The 13486-nt window shown below is 54.2% G+C and overlaps 1 long non-coding RNA gene across 1 annotated transcript in view; it reads right to left on the bottom strand.

The window, feature by feature from the left end:
* Positions 1–1227: 1227 nt before the first annotated feature.
* LOC139046583 (uncharacterized) overlaps positions 1228–13486 on the bottom strand; it is a 36754-nt gene continuing 24495 nt past the window's right edge. Inside the window, exons 6-7 of the long non-coding RNA XR_011506740.1 lie at positions 13252–13331; positions 1228–8625 (exon numbers count right to left, since the gene is read on the bottom strand). This is a non-coding gene — a long non-coding RNA (uncharacterized lncRNA). The remainder of the gene's footprint in view (positions 8626–13251; positions 13332–13486) is intronic.

The following is a 13486-nucleotide window of genomic DNA, read 5'->3' on the forward strand; positions in this document are numbered from 1 at the left end:
AGATGGGAAATGTTTCAGCATTTCACTTGGTAAAGCTGTGTCCATGCACGTCCATGGATCATCAGTTTGGAGGCATTCCCTGCAGGACCTCCAGCTCACACCCTTCTTAGGCCTCCTCTTTCAAAGCTCCCAACAGGAAAGTCGCACACTCCCATGACAGAACCACAGCACAAGACTGTGGAAAAGACCACAGCCAGCCGAGGGGCTACCAGCTACCACTTTAGGAAACGTCAGTAAAAATACACCAGAGTGTGTAAACTGGTGACTGTCTGAGACTATGAATCTCAGAACCACCCAGACCCAGATGTCACCCTGGGCAGCAAGGGAGACTGTGGGGTCATACACTGGTCAGCATATGGTCTGTTAAGCTGGCAAACCAGAGCTCACCTGGGATCCATCAGGCCCAGCCAGGGAGGAGTGGCCATGAGGGACCTGACAAAAAGGCTAGGGGCGTCTAGAGAATGCCTGCCCTGAGAAAGAATTGTGTGAAGAAGTACAGTGATGCTGAAAATCCCAGCTCACAGGGAGCACCAGGGTTATGGAGGGAGACCCGGCTGTGGCCTTAAAAGCCACATCACAAATCTGTCACAGACCAGAATCCCAGCAGGATTAAGTCTAGGTCAAGGGTGAACAGGGAGCCCCTAGAGGGGCTGGAGGAGGCAAGTCCCGCCCACCCTTAGTCCATCTGTGCAAGACCTTCCTCTGGCTTCGTCCTCTCCACGTGCACATTTTGAGCTTTTTACATTATTTTCCCCATTTAGAGCTGATGCAAATTCAGAGACCAAATCAGAAAACAGCAAGTTCCTAATCTTTGCAAAAGAGAAACCGGGACAATGTTCCCTCCTCCTCCAAGTGCAGAAAGGCTGTCACCGTCCTGGGCAGGACATGTGCCAGGGCCAGGCAGGTGCTAGTTTTAAAGACGCCTCCATCTCAGTGGTTGCTGCTTTGCCTGAGAAAGTCCCTCCAACCTCTCAGTCCCCGGAGATCTGCGGGGCCGTCTCTGCTCCTGGACCAGGGGCACCTCACTGCAATGAACCTGTCCTCTGAGGAAGGGGGCCTGGGGGTGTCCTTCAGTAGGCAGGGAGGAAACTGGCCCTTCTCCCTTCTCCACATACACTGAGCTGATGACTCTGCAAGGTTCCTAAATCAATGAGGAATTTGAGATTCTGGATTTCGTTTCCAGGAGCGCAGAGAGTCAAAGAACCACACCAGCACTCCCAGGCTGAGAAGGAAACAGGCGTTTAATATAACATTCAAAAGCAGCATTTACCACTGACGACAGAAATATGGCCCCTCCAAAGAGGTAAATAGGCACTAGGGAAAAGGTGTGAGGGAGATGGGGGGGTCATGGCCTCCCTTGTCGCCTTCAGGGGACCCCTGGGAAAAGGATCACAAAGTTCTCCCCATCAGAATGGAAGGAGGTGGCCCTGTGCACCCTGAGTGTCCCAGCTGTGTTCCCTGCTGAGGAAAAGGCTGTAGTTCAGCTGCTCTCAGGAGGGTCATCTGCCACCGCCACTGGGCTCTTTGTTGGGGGCCTGGAGTCTGGATAAAGAGAATCATTACCTGGCGGCCTGCCCCAGAATCACAGCCCGCCCTCCCCTCCCCGCCCCCACTGCACTCTGTGCTCCAGCCCTGTGCTGAGTGCTCAGTCAGGCAGGGACAGCCACCAGCTTTGGCTTTTTGTCTCCCCCGGAATCAATTCGCATCACATGCCTAATGAGTGCTAAGACTGTTGAGGCCACCTGGGCGGATGGGGGGTCTACCCAAGGACCTGGCAGCACTTCAGTGTGCTCCCCTCCCCCACCAAAGGGCCAGACTCTGCCCAACTTCTTCTGTTCTGCCTCCACCCTGTGCAGCAGGTGCTCTTAGTGTCCATCTCTACTGTCCCCGCGGGGACAGCGAGCGCTTGGGGGTAAAGAAAGCTGCCCAGGTCACAGTGTTGGTGAGGGAGGGAGCAGGGATTTGAACCCAGATCATCGGATTCCAGATCAGGGAATGGCAGGTGTGGGGCAGCTCAGGCACATGGCAGCAGGGCCCACCCCCACTGCCAGCCCCGCTGCTCACCGCAGCCATCCTCGTCTGCTGCTCTGCCACCAGCTGGGGAGGGAAGTCCAAGAGGTTTGGCATCTCCTCCCTCAGCTGGTTCTTGGTGGTCACAGCCCAGGGCCAGAAGGGTTCTGGGGCTGGATCCAGCATGCTCGTTATTTGTGCAGATGGAACTGGAAATGTCACTAGAGCCCAGAGTCCAGTTGGCTCCAGCAAAGGAGCTGGCTCTGGGGCTGAAGTCAATGGTGGCCCTAACTCCAGTCCTGGAAGGGCCGACGCAGGTGATGCTGGCTCCAGCTCTCCCACAGGTGGTGGGACTTGAGCTGGACCTGTCTCTAGCCCAGGAGCTGGCCCTTGCTCTGGCTCTGGAAGTGGCAGGAGCTCTGGAGCTGGCTCTGGAGCAGGATAAAGAGAAAGTTTCACCCACATACCTGACATTTCCTGTGCCTTTCCAAAGACAGGAAAGACTCCACTGCCTTTAAGAGAACTCCAGCCCATGAACCCCTGCACAGACTGTCTTCCCAGTCTGTAGTCCCCCCACCTACCCACTCTGCCTCAATGGACTCGAGATGCTCCAGCTCAACTGGGAAAAGATAGGCATGGCCCTCCAGGTCTGAGCCACTGTATGCAGGAGAGAAACGGCTGAGGACTGGACCACAGGGCTTGGGGAATTGAAAAAAAGTGCAAGCTGCCGGTGGCAAGGCAGACATACTCTATGCGCTCTGGCAGACAGATGGTGGGAGCACAGCAGCTCCCCTTGTGGCCACTTTTAAATGACTACTAGACAAAAGTGGCATACAGCCAGCAGACAATGTTTACATTATGCAGGTTACATAAGGTGTTTACATACATGGATGGCACATGCACTGCCTGCAGGGGACATGCTGAGCCACAGAAGCCCGGAAGCTGCTCCGGTCTGATTGTCCACAGTACCTCCATTTCCCTTCCCTCCACCCTCATCAGACCTCAGCAGTGGGGGGAGTTTGCGGGAGGCATGGGCACACAGCCCAATGCCTTGGACCTACATTCCACAACAGCAATACAGAGAACAGCAAATGACCATCAGGAGACAGGATATACCTCCTAATGTGGTCAGAGCCCACCGCCACGAGGAGGACAACTTAGATCACTGTTCCTGCAGGGGGTCTCCTGTCAATGTCTGGATCCACGAGATCTTGTGCCTGGCCTGTCGCAAGGCTTGCGATATGTTCCTTGCACTATCTTGTATAAACGTGCAACATTGCACCTCAGTAACTGCACAGGTCCCCCTTTGTGCTGCAGTAAGGATGTCTAGAGCCATGTGGTTCTGCAGCATGACCTTCTGGGTCTGGTCTACTTCATCAGCTAAGAGAGACAGGGCCCGGGCTGTATGACTGAGGGCTCGGGCGTTATGCTCTGTCAAGGCAGTAACCTGCCACTTCACAGCAATAGTCCCCGCGGACGGACTAAGAACAGCCAGGAGGTAAACCCACCAGGGCATTCATTTCTCCCAGTGACAGCGCCTTTTTACCCTCTCCCAATTGCTGGGTCACACATCCAAAGTTCTCCGAACAGCAGCTGGGAGGTAGGGCCACCCCCAAGTGCATCACCCTGTCCAGTTGGCCGGGAGATAAGGCCATTCATAACTACCACAGACCCAGAGACTGCCCGTGGGCACTCTGTCCATGGGGACTGTCCCGACATAGGGATGGGCATTCCACCAATACTTGGGCTGGGTCACTCACTGGATCTTCTGACACAGCTCCTTGGGTACCTATCCTGCTATCACATCCCCCTTCTGTTGCTCTATGCACGGGGGCACAGACACGCAGAGCACAACAGCCTCCCCACATAACCACCCATAGTCATCCCAGAGGCTCGGGGTCACCCAGGGCCGTTTTCGTCCATGTTGTCAGCACAGCTACTGGTCCACTTGGTGCCTTCTTTGGTCCCACTGAGCATCAGCAGGTCCTCAGGAACACAGCCAGGTCCAGTTCCCTTCTGAAGCAGGGTGGATGTGTCACAGCGAGCCTTCTGCAGTGCTGGTGGGCAGTTCTGTGCACACCCAGCAGTTAGCTATGTTGGTCACCTCAGCTAGGTGTGCGCCCATTCCGCAACACTGTTCACCACTCTCCGTCTATGGGCGAAAGGACAAAGCAGTGATAGGAACTAGGAGGAGCCAATCACGTCCTTCAGGCAGAACACAGGCTAGCCACTTATCCTGAGACAAGAGGGTGGCTGCCAACAGGGGCCATCCCAGCTGATGATACCACACCTTTCCTGCTTGCAGAGGCGCTGCAAGAGCTGGCTCCACATGCAGCAGGACAGGGGAACTCATTATTGGCCACATGGAAATCACATATGCTCCCTTCAGGACAGAACTGGCATCGGTCTGTGGCAGCCTGACAGTTACCTGAGGGGTCCAAGTCCTAGTCACCCACAAGGTGACATGTCTTGTTGTTCCCCAAGTCCCCAGGGTGCTCAAGGCACCAGCCGCTTGCCGTGAAGGGCTTTTATCTTCAAGGCCATTCTCATTCTCGTACTTCCCCCATGTTGAGACATGTTGGGGCCGGCAAAAGAATGTTTCCATTTCGGCCGTAATTTCGGCCGTAGCCAGGCTTTAGTAACTCATCAGTGGTCACTGCTTGCAGCTGTGTGGGGGCTGTGACACAGCCTCTGTGGGAGCTGGCCCTCCCTTTTGAGGCTGTTCATTGAACACCATCAGCACCTGCCGCAACCGAGTTGCCCAGCCTCCCAGGGAGGAAGGCTGTGTGGCTGTGTGTGAGCCCTGCTTTAAAAGCCCATTATACCTTCCTATCATCCTGGCAGCAGCCGGGTTATAAGGAGTATGGAAAAGCCATTGAACATCCATGGTGCTGGCCCACCATTGGACTTCTTGTCCTGTAAAATGTGTCCCCTTGTCGCTCTCCTCGACCAAGGGTCAACCATAAAAGGCACAGAGTACCTGCAGGGCCTGAAGTGTCTGCCTCTGATCTGTGGCTGCACAGGGCCGTGCAAAGAGGGAACCGGTGGCCTTATCGACAGCCGTAGAGGCGTACACAGCGCCTTTGGTCTTCGGTAATGGTCCGATGTAGTCCACCTGCCGTCAGACCAAGGGCACACGCCCTCCAGCTACTTGCTGCTGTGTGGACACTGGTTTCCTTCTATTAGGAAAGGCCTGGGCACATACAGCACATTCTTGACATGCTGTCATTATTTGTTGCCACGTGAGGGGTACCCCCCAGTGTTACTCACTGTTCCCACGGTCTTGCTCCCTGCATGATTTAGGCATCAATGTAGCCAGTGCGCCACATCTGCAGACGGGGCTCTTTCCAGCCACCTCACACGGGCCAGAGCATCAGCCTCATCGTTCCCAGGAGCAGTCAGAGGCATATGGCCGGGAACATGATACACTGTCACCTCTTTTCCATGGCCCAAGGCCCATAGTTCCTGCCACATGGCCTGCCCCGACATGGGGTGGTTTCTGGACAACCACTGCTGAGCCTGCCACACAGATAACCACAGGGTCAATCCCCGGTACACTGCCCAGCTCTCTGTACAAACAGCTAAGGGCCCTGGTTCATGGGTGATAACCATCCAGACAGCCCATAATTCTGCCCACTGGCTGCTGTGGCTGGTGCCAGTATCAAACCAAATGGTATCAGGGCTTGGCTGCATAACCATGGCTGTCCACATAGCAGCTGGCCCTCTACTAGAACCATCAGTGTACCAAGCACCCTCCAGGACCGGGAGCTTTCCCTCAGCACAGGGCATGGGCTCTATGCCTAGAGGAGCCATAGGAGTCTGTTCCCCCACAGCAAGGAACTCAACCGACCCTAACACCCTCTGTAGCTCCATACTCAGGGGGCTGGAACTCACCGAGCTCCTTTGTTCTAGATAAGCCCCCCACTGTGACAAGGTAGGGGTCTGGGCCACGCCAGACTGTGGACGGGTAGCCCATGACCGGAGCCATCCTTGAATAGGGGACATGGTTCTAAGCTGAACAGGGGCCATTCGTGTGATAGCCTCACACACTATCAGGGTGGCATAGGTGGCTGCCAACTGTTTCCCCACTAGAGAACATTGTATTTCCGCTCCTTTCCATAGTTGGAACCAGAACCCGACAGGGGCTCGTACCCAGTGGTGAAGCTGCCACAGGCCCCAGCCGAAACCTCCTGGGTAACATGGACGTCCAATTCATATGGCTGTCCTGGGTCAGCCACCTGTAAAGCTTGTGCCTGCTGCACAGCACTCTTGGCAGCCTTAAATGCTTGGTCTGCAGCATCTGTCCAGTCCCACAGGGCTCCCTTCTTTACCACAGCATATAGGGGCCTCACCACCTGGGCTAAACGAGGGATAAACACTCACCAGTGCCCCAACAGGCCCAGAAATGTTTGCAATTGAGCTACAGTTGTTGGCAGGGGGTACGCCTGTATTTTGTCAATGACTGCTTCAGGTATCACCCTCATCTTACCCGACCAGACAGCCCCCAAGAATTTGACAGATAAGCCAGGTCCCTGGACTTTGGCATCATTGGCCGCCCAACCACATTGCCAGATGCTTCCACAGGGACTCAGGAGTCTGCTGTAGATCTGCAAGAGTCAGAGGTTAACATAACATCATCAATATAGTGAAACACAAGCACTGTATCACTGTGAGTCCAAGCAGCTAAATCCTGAGCCATGAGCCATGACAAATAGTGGGGCTAGGCAGGTACCCTTGTGGCCACTCACAAAATGTCCACTGTCTGCCATCCCAGGTGAAGGCAAGCTGATCTTGACTCTCAGCTGGAATATCGGTGGAAAAGCAGGGTCCACAGCATAGTGGTACTGTCCCAATTGGACTGTCAGTTGATCCATTATGTCATGCACTGAGGGCTCAGCAGCATGCAATGGAGGAGTCACTGTATTTAATTCCCAGTAATCCACAGTCATACACCATGTGCCGTCAGCCTTCCTCACTCGCCAAACCAGGGAATTATAAGGGCTTTGGGTGGATTGCAAGATCCTAGCCTCTTCTACTTTTGCAATGGTCTGTGTGATCTCCTCATGTCCACCTGTGAGGCAATACTGTTGGGTGGTCACTACATGTCGTGGCACCGGCAACACTTGCAGCAGGTGGTGTGTATGCCCCTGGACAACAGACTTAACCACACGCACTCGTAGGCAGAACTCGCCCATGGTCATCTGCAGGCGCAGTCCTGGCAAGACGTCTACCCCCAGAACATACGCGGGGATAGGAGACACAGACACTGTGTACACTTGGGGCAGCAAACAGCCAATGCCAAGGGACAGAGACACTGGCTTCAATTTCACAGTATGGCCTCCAAGCCATCAACATATGCCAGCTTCCCTGGAAATTTATCCGGGTTGCCATAAATCAGACTACACTCAGCTCCAGTATCTACCAATGCCAGCGCACGCTGCACATTTGTGGGGGACCGGTAAATCGCAAGTTCCACATGTGGCCTCCAGTCCTCCAGGGGTCCCCCAAGCCAGGCACTCCGGCCTCTCCCCTAGTCAAAGAGGTACATGGGCTCCTCACCTCAGGGCTGTGTAAAGTCCTGGAGGCTTACTTGCCTGTTCTTGCTGGGATTCTTTCGCCTTTCCACAGTCTTTTAGAACTGTTGCTCAGGCTTCAACTGATGCCACAGTGCCACCAAGACAGCATTCGGCTGCCAGTTATTTTCATCTGATCAATGCCTGAGGCTAGCAGGTCTACCCACTTTTACATGCAGGTAACTTGTTTAGGCCCTTTCTCTGCCAAGCCTGCTCTCAGCTTTGGCACCACTCACCGTGTGACACGCTTGGTTTTCTCCTTCTGTCAGCCTTCTACATCCCCCAAAGTGGCCATTGCAGTGGTTACCTCATGGCCACCAAGGACCCAAAAGCATTAGATGGGGCTGAGTTAAGGACCAAGTCCTTCATCCTGGACATAAAGCACTCATCATTGGGCCCCCGGGTATGAAGGTTAAAAATGGCTTGCCACATTTCCAACTCACGGATAACTTGCACCAGTTCCGCATAGGTCTGCCATTGGCTCACAGTCTCCAGGAGCTCCCCGGCGTTATCCCACACAGTCCGGGCGGCAGCTGTCACCCACTCCATCATGGAGTGATTTCCCTGCCCTTGGCCTAGCTGGCAGCTATTCTGGAACCACTGCCAGATGGAGGGGGGCAACGTGATGGAGGCCAGCTTCTCCATCTCGTCAGAAGTACAGATTATACTATCCGCCCCCTCATCCCATAGCCACAGGAGCCAGGCCAGTATGGGCTCACCCAGCTGTTGCCTGCACTGCTTACACAGGTCCCACAGTTCCATTGGCGTATAAGGGGACTATGCCATGAACTCTGTCACGATCGAGGCTCCTTGGGCGACACCTCCTAGACCCAAGGGTTGCTCATGCTTTACCTTTTGCTGGATTACTGGCCAAGCATGGAGAGGGCATGTTTCCTCCACGTCCCCATCCTCGGCAGTCCCCAACCTCAGTGTCCTCTGCTGTCTCACTGCGAGGCACCATTTCCAGCTCCAGTTCCAACTGCCACACCCGCACCTCCAAGGCATGCTCCTTGGCTTGGAGTTCCTGTATGCAGGTTGCATCCTGCAGGGCAGAATCCATGTTGCAGCATAACGCTGTCAAAAACAGCCAGCCGGCCCCATGGCACGCTGGGCCTTCTCCGGCACCTGCTCCCCTAGGCTACGCAGAGCCGTCTCAGTGCTGACTGGGGTACCATCCACAGACTCCCATCCTTCTGCAGGAGCCCAATTCAGCAGGACCTCCACCACCAGGAACCACATACTAGTGGGTGGCCACATGTCCGTCCCGTCAGCCTCAGGAGCCATAGGTCCACTCACCCCAGAATCTGGCTGACTAGGTCAATTGTAAGCAGGAGAAAAACAGCCAAGGACTGGACTATGGGGCTTGGGGAATTGAAAAAGGTGCAAGGTGCTGGCACAGTGGCACAATGGTTAAGTGTGCACGTTATGCTTCCACGGCCCAGGGTTCACCAGTTCAGATCCTGGGTGCAGCCATGGTACCTCTTGGCAAGCCATGCTGTGGTAGGTGTCCCACATATAAAGTAGAGGAAGACGGGCACAGAAGTTAGCTCAGGGCCAGTCTTCCTCAGCAAAAAGAGGAGGATTGGCAGCAGATGTTAGCTCAGGGTTAATCTTCCTCAAAAAAAAAAAAAAAACAGAAAAGAAAAAAGCTGTGAGCAGCCAACGGCAAGGGAGACATACTCTTTGTTTACTCTGGCCCACAGACGGTGGGAGCACAGCAGCTCCCCTTGTGGCCACTTTTAAATGACTACTAGACAAAGGCGGCATACAGCCAGCAGATGACATACAATGTTTACATTATGCAGGTTACGTAAGGTGTTTACATACATGGTTGGCGTGTGCACTGCCTGCAGGGGACATGCTGAGTCACATCTGCACCGAAGCTGCTCCAGTCTGATTGTCTACAGTACCTCCATTTCCCTTCAGCCACCAAAGCTGACATGAACAATGGCCAGCTTCACTGTCAAACAGGGAAAGTGCAGGCGCTCCCAGAAATCCTGCCCTTGGTCCAGCCAGCTTCCCACCATAAAAGAGATAGCACTGAGGAGCAGCAGATGGGCCGCAGAGTCAGAGACCTGGCCTTTCTTTCCACACTGCCCTCCTGAAGCACCCTTGTTTGGATCTGGACCCCTGTGCCTGCCTCTTCTCCTCCAGAGGAGAGCCCCATCCCAGCCCTGAACCCTGTGTGGCTGTCCTTGCAGTGGCAGGCCTGCTCATCCACCAGGTTGAACACAGAGTCTGTGGGAGTCTCTTGTTCCCACTGACACTCTTCTCCCAAAGGGCCTGGATACAGCCCACCCCAACCCTCCATGCACGAGGGCCACTGGACTGAAGACTCAGGCAGATTTGTGAGCAACTTTATCATGCATCTCCTGCTCTGGACCTGGTGGTGGTGGCCAAAAGGGGTGGATGTGGAGAAAGGGAGGCAGAGTGAGATGAGACTCTGGTGGGATGGGTCTCTAGGGAACAACTAAGCCCAGCTTCCATTCTGGTTCCCAGGGGGCCTGAGACCCATCCACAGCTCTCTTTGACTCCTGTCCTCCTGGAGTGGAAGCCACCAGAACTCAGCCCTCCCATAAGAATCAAAAGATGAGTGAGATGCAGGGTTCTGCTAGGCCTGCCAAAGCCACAGCCCCATACTCTCCCTCAAACATGTTCTCTAGAGACAGGAGGCCCTCCTTCTGGACCCAAAGACCACTCATTTTTTTAGGTGGTCCTTTGGTCCATCATCCCACTCACAATGTGGGAAGATGCCTCCATATGTCCAAGAAGATACAAGGGCATCTCATGGTTCGTATAGTGGACAGTACCTGTGAATGATTTCGAGTGTGACTGCCTGACTCTCAGAGTAGAACTGAGGACCAGGGATGGTGTCTGCTTCATTCATTGAGTTATGCTAAGTGTCTTCAAAAGTCCTGCGTGGAGTAGGCACTTAATTGTTGAATGAACTCCAACCAGAACCACCCCAGGTATCTGAGTGGGTCTGGGGCCCCTCTGTGGCCCCAGAGATCCCTAATTGGCTATACCAAGGACAAGCACTAAGACCAGCTGGATGGAATCTCAAACTCCTTGACAGGGTGCTCTACAGGTAGTTTTCCAAACTCAAAAAGCCACAAGCCAGTGAAGGGAGAGGAAGACTAATTTTCATGGAGGACAGAGAAATGCTCACCAAGAACAGCCACAGCATGGCCCACGGCCCTCTCTGCAGAGCCAGCCACCAGGGAAGCACCTGGATGGCTGACCCCATTCATCCCTGGGAGAACCCTAGGAAGTTCATCCTCCCCAATTCCACTTTTCAGAGGAGCAAACTGAGGCTCAGAGAGATGTGGTGACATTCCCGAGACACACAGCTGGCCATGGGCAGAGTCACCACTGTGCTGAGGAGGAGGCGGGCAGTCACCTGGTAAACAGTTGGTCCAGGACCTGGTGGGAAGTGTTGAAGGCTGAGTAGTTGCACACAAAGGTGGTGACATTGCAGATGATTCTACCCGGGAAGGCTGGGACCATGGACTCTGTCAGCTTCTCCATCACACCTGCCTAGAGGGTGCCCATCCTGCAGACCTCATTTAGATACACAGTGGACTCATCTTCACATTGTGTGGGACGAGGAGGGACATAGAGTCAGTGGCATCACCGTGAACCACCGGGAGGATGGAGGTCTACATCTCACCCAGGAACCCCCAGCCCCTCAGGGACGTGTGCTACAGGAGGGACAGGAGCTCCCACACTGAACAAGGTTGTGGGCTTTCAAAGTACAATCTGAGTTTGGGGGGGAAGGATTCTCCAGTGAGCTCCCTCAAGGCCATTTGTTCTCTGAGGAACAACAGACCTCCCTGTATGATGATCACCAGCCCAGTGAATCCTCAACAGACACCCCCTCTATAGAGATGAGAACAGAGGCTTAGGCATGCCAAGGGGCTTCTCAAGGTCCTGTGGGTCAGAACTGAGAACCGCCCCAAATGAAGGCTGACAGAACTTCCCTCTAAACTGCCCGAAGCTTCATTTGCCCTTGACCTGGAGGGAAATGTTCTGTGGGAGGCCCACCCCTCCCTAGTTTGGAGACAATGTAGAGGGCAGACATACCCTGTGAGAATCCTGTTGACTTCTAAAAGACACTGATGGTTCTTTCTCTTACATTAAAGGGAGTTTTGAGACCCTCATTATGGGGGTCCCAGGTTCAGAAAAAGGCAAAATTCAAAGATACTCACATCCTAGTGGGAAGTGAAAACAAGGCCAATGTTTCTGCTAATCTTCCTAGGAATGTGCAAAGAGGGACTTCCCACCCTCCTAGGCAGCTGGTGGGGAGGAGAGGAAGTCCAGATTCCTTTGGGAATGGGAACATGGGACACTCAGGTGGGACAGCCCTGTTAGGTACCCGGGGAAATCTCAGTTTGACTCTGGATTCTGAGCCAGCCCTGGTCATCTCAGGGTCCTGGATAGGGAGACCCATCTGTGCCCACTCTCACCTCAGACCAGCCCTGGTCATTCTTGGTGGCATGGTGCACCTGCCCCCTCTCCGGAGAGAGGGAGTAGCCGAAGCTATCCGCCAGCTCCTCGACCATCTCCTGTGTGCAGCTTTGCAAAGACAGTGCCCAAGAGCCAGGCCAGGAGGTCTCAGAGGCCTGCCTCGACTTGGCCACGGGGGGAAACTCCCACAACAGATCAGGTACAGAGGGGCATCTGCCTAGACCTCCAGCCAGAGAGGGAAGGAGATGACACCCAGAGAGCTCAGGATTAACATACGGGTAAAGGAGCTTGGTCTCCAGCACTCACCTTCCCATCCTGCCAGCCACAACCTGGGCTAGGAACATGACACTGCCAGGCTTCCAACACCGAGCAATCTGCTCCTGCCCAGGGTGGGTCCCTGCTCAGCCCCACCGTCCCTCACTGTACTCCCCTGACACAAAATGAGGGTCAAGGTTTGTGGGGGTCTCCAGGTGGGATCCAGCTGTGGCCTGACCTGGAGTGGCCTGTCCTGTGTTACCTGAGGGCTCCTCCTGCCAGACGGCCAGAGATGTTGCAGGTGAGGGCTGAGCCAATGTCTACAGTGACTGAAAAGACTCTCATTAATTCTCGGCTTTCCAGAAGCCAGAGCCTCCACGAGTTGGGATACAAGACAAGAACATCCTGTTGTGTTGAGTGTCTCCACTCAAGTGAGCTCAATAGGAAGCTATGTCTAATGTGGGTGCCTGGAGACCAGAGTGCTAAGTTCTGTTGGGGCCTGTCGCCAAGGAGGTGAACACTTCTCCAAGGCTCCATTACCTGGTCCCCTTCCATCAACCACACCCACCCAAAACCCCCTCTCGGCTCTTGACTCTCACCCTCCTTGCCCATGTCATCTCCATAGCAGTAGGCAAATATCCAGCACAGCGCCCCACACAGGACCTTGAGAATGGAACCAGGGTTCCAGTTGGAGGACACACAGCTGAGTCCAGATCTCTTTTTTCCAACCAGGTCTGTGTCCTGAAAACATCATTGTGCCTCTCAGGGCCTCCTCAATCTCTCAACCTGCACAATGGGGATGATGTTAGAAATAGCTTCCCAGGGACATTGTCAGGTGTCTAAGAGATAATACTGACAACACCTGCAGGCTGGTGTCACATGTGTCTGATGCACAAACTTAGAGATGAAAGAATGACAAGAAGGGGTGGGATGTAGCGTGGAATACCTCTCAAAGCAGGCCTGGGTTCCAGCTCTGTGATCTTGGGAAAGTCACTGCCCCTCTTGGCCTTGTTTTTAGGTCTGCACCTTTAAAGGGCCGAAATTAGAGGAAAGTCAGATATTGTCATTCACTGGCATTAAAACTTCCATGGTCTCCTGTTTGACTTAGAATCAGACCAAAGTGCCTCATGTTGGCCTATGTGGCGGGCAGCCTCCACAACGGGCTCGCTGTCTTCTAGTGC

The sequence above is a fragment of the Equus asinus genome, chromosome 11, assembly GCF_041296235.1.
Source record: "Equus asinus isolate D_3611 breed Donkey chromosome 11, EquAss-T2T_v2, whole genome shotgun sequence".
NCBI classification, from domain to species: Eukaryota; Metazoa; Chordata; class Mammalia; order Perissodactyla; family Equidae; genus Equus; species Equus asinus.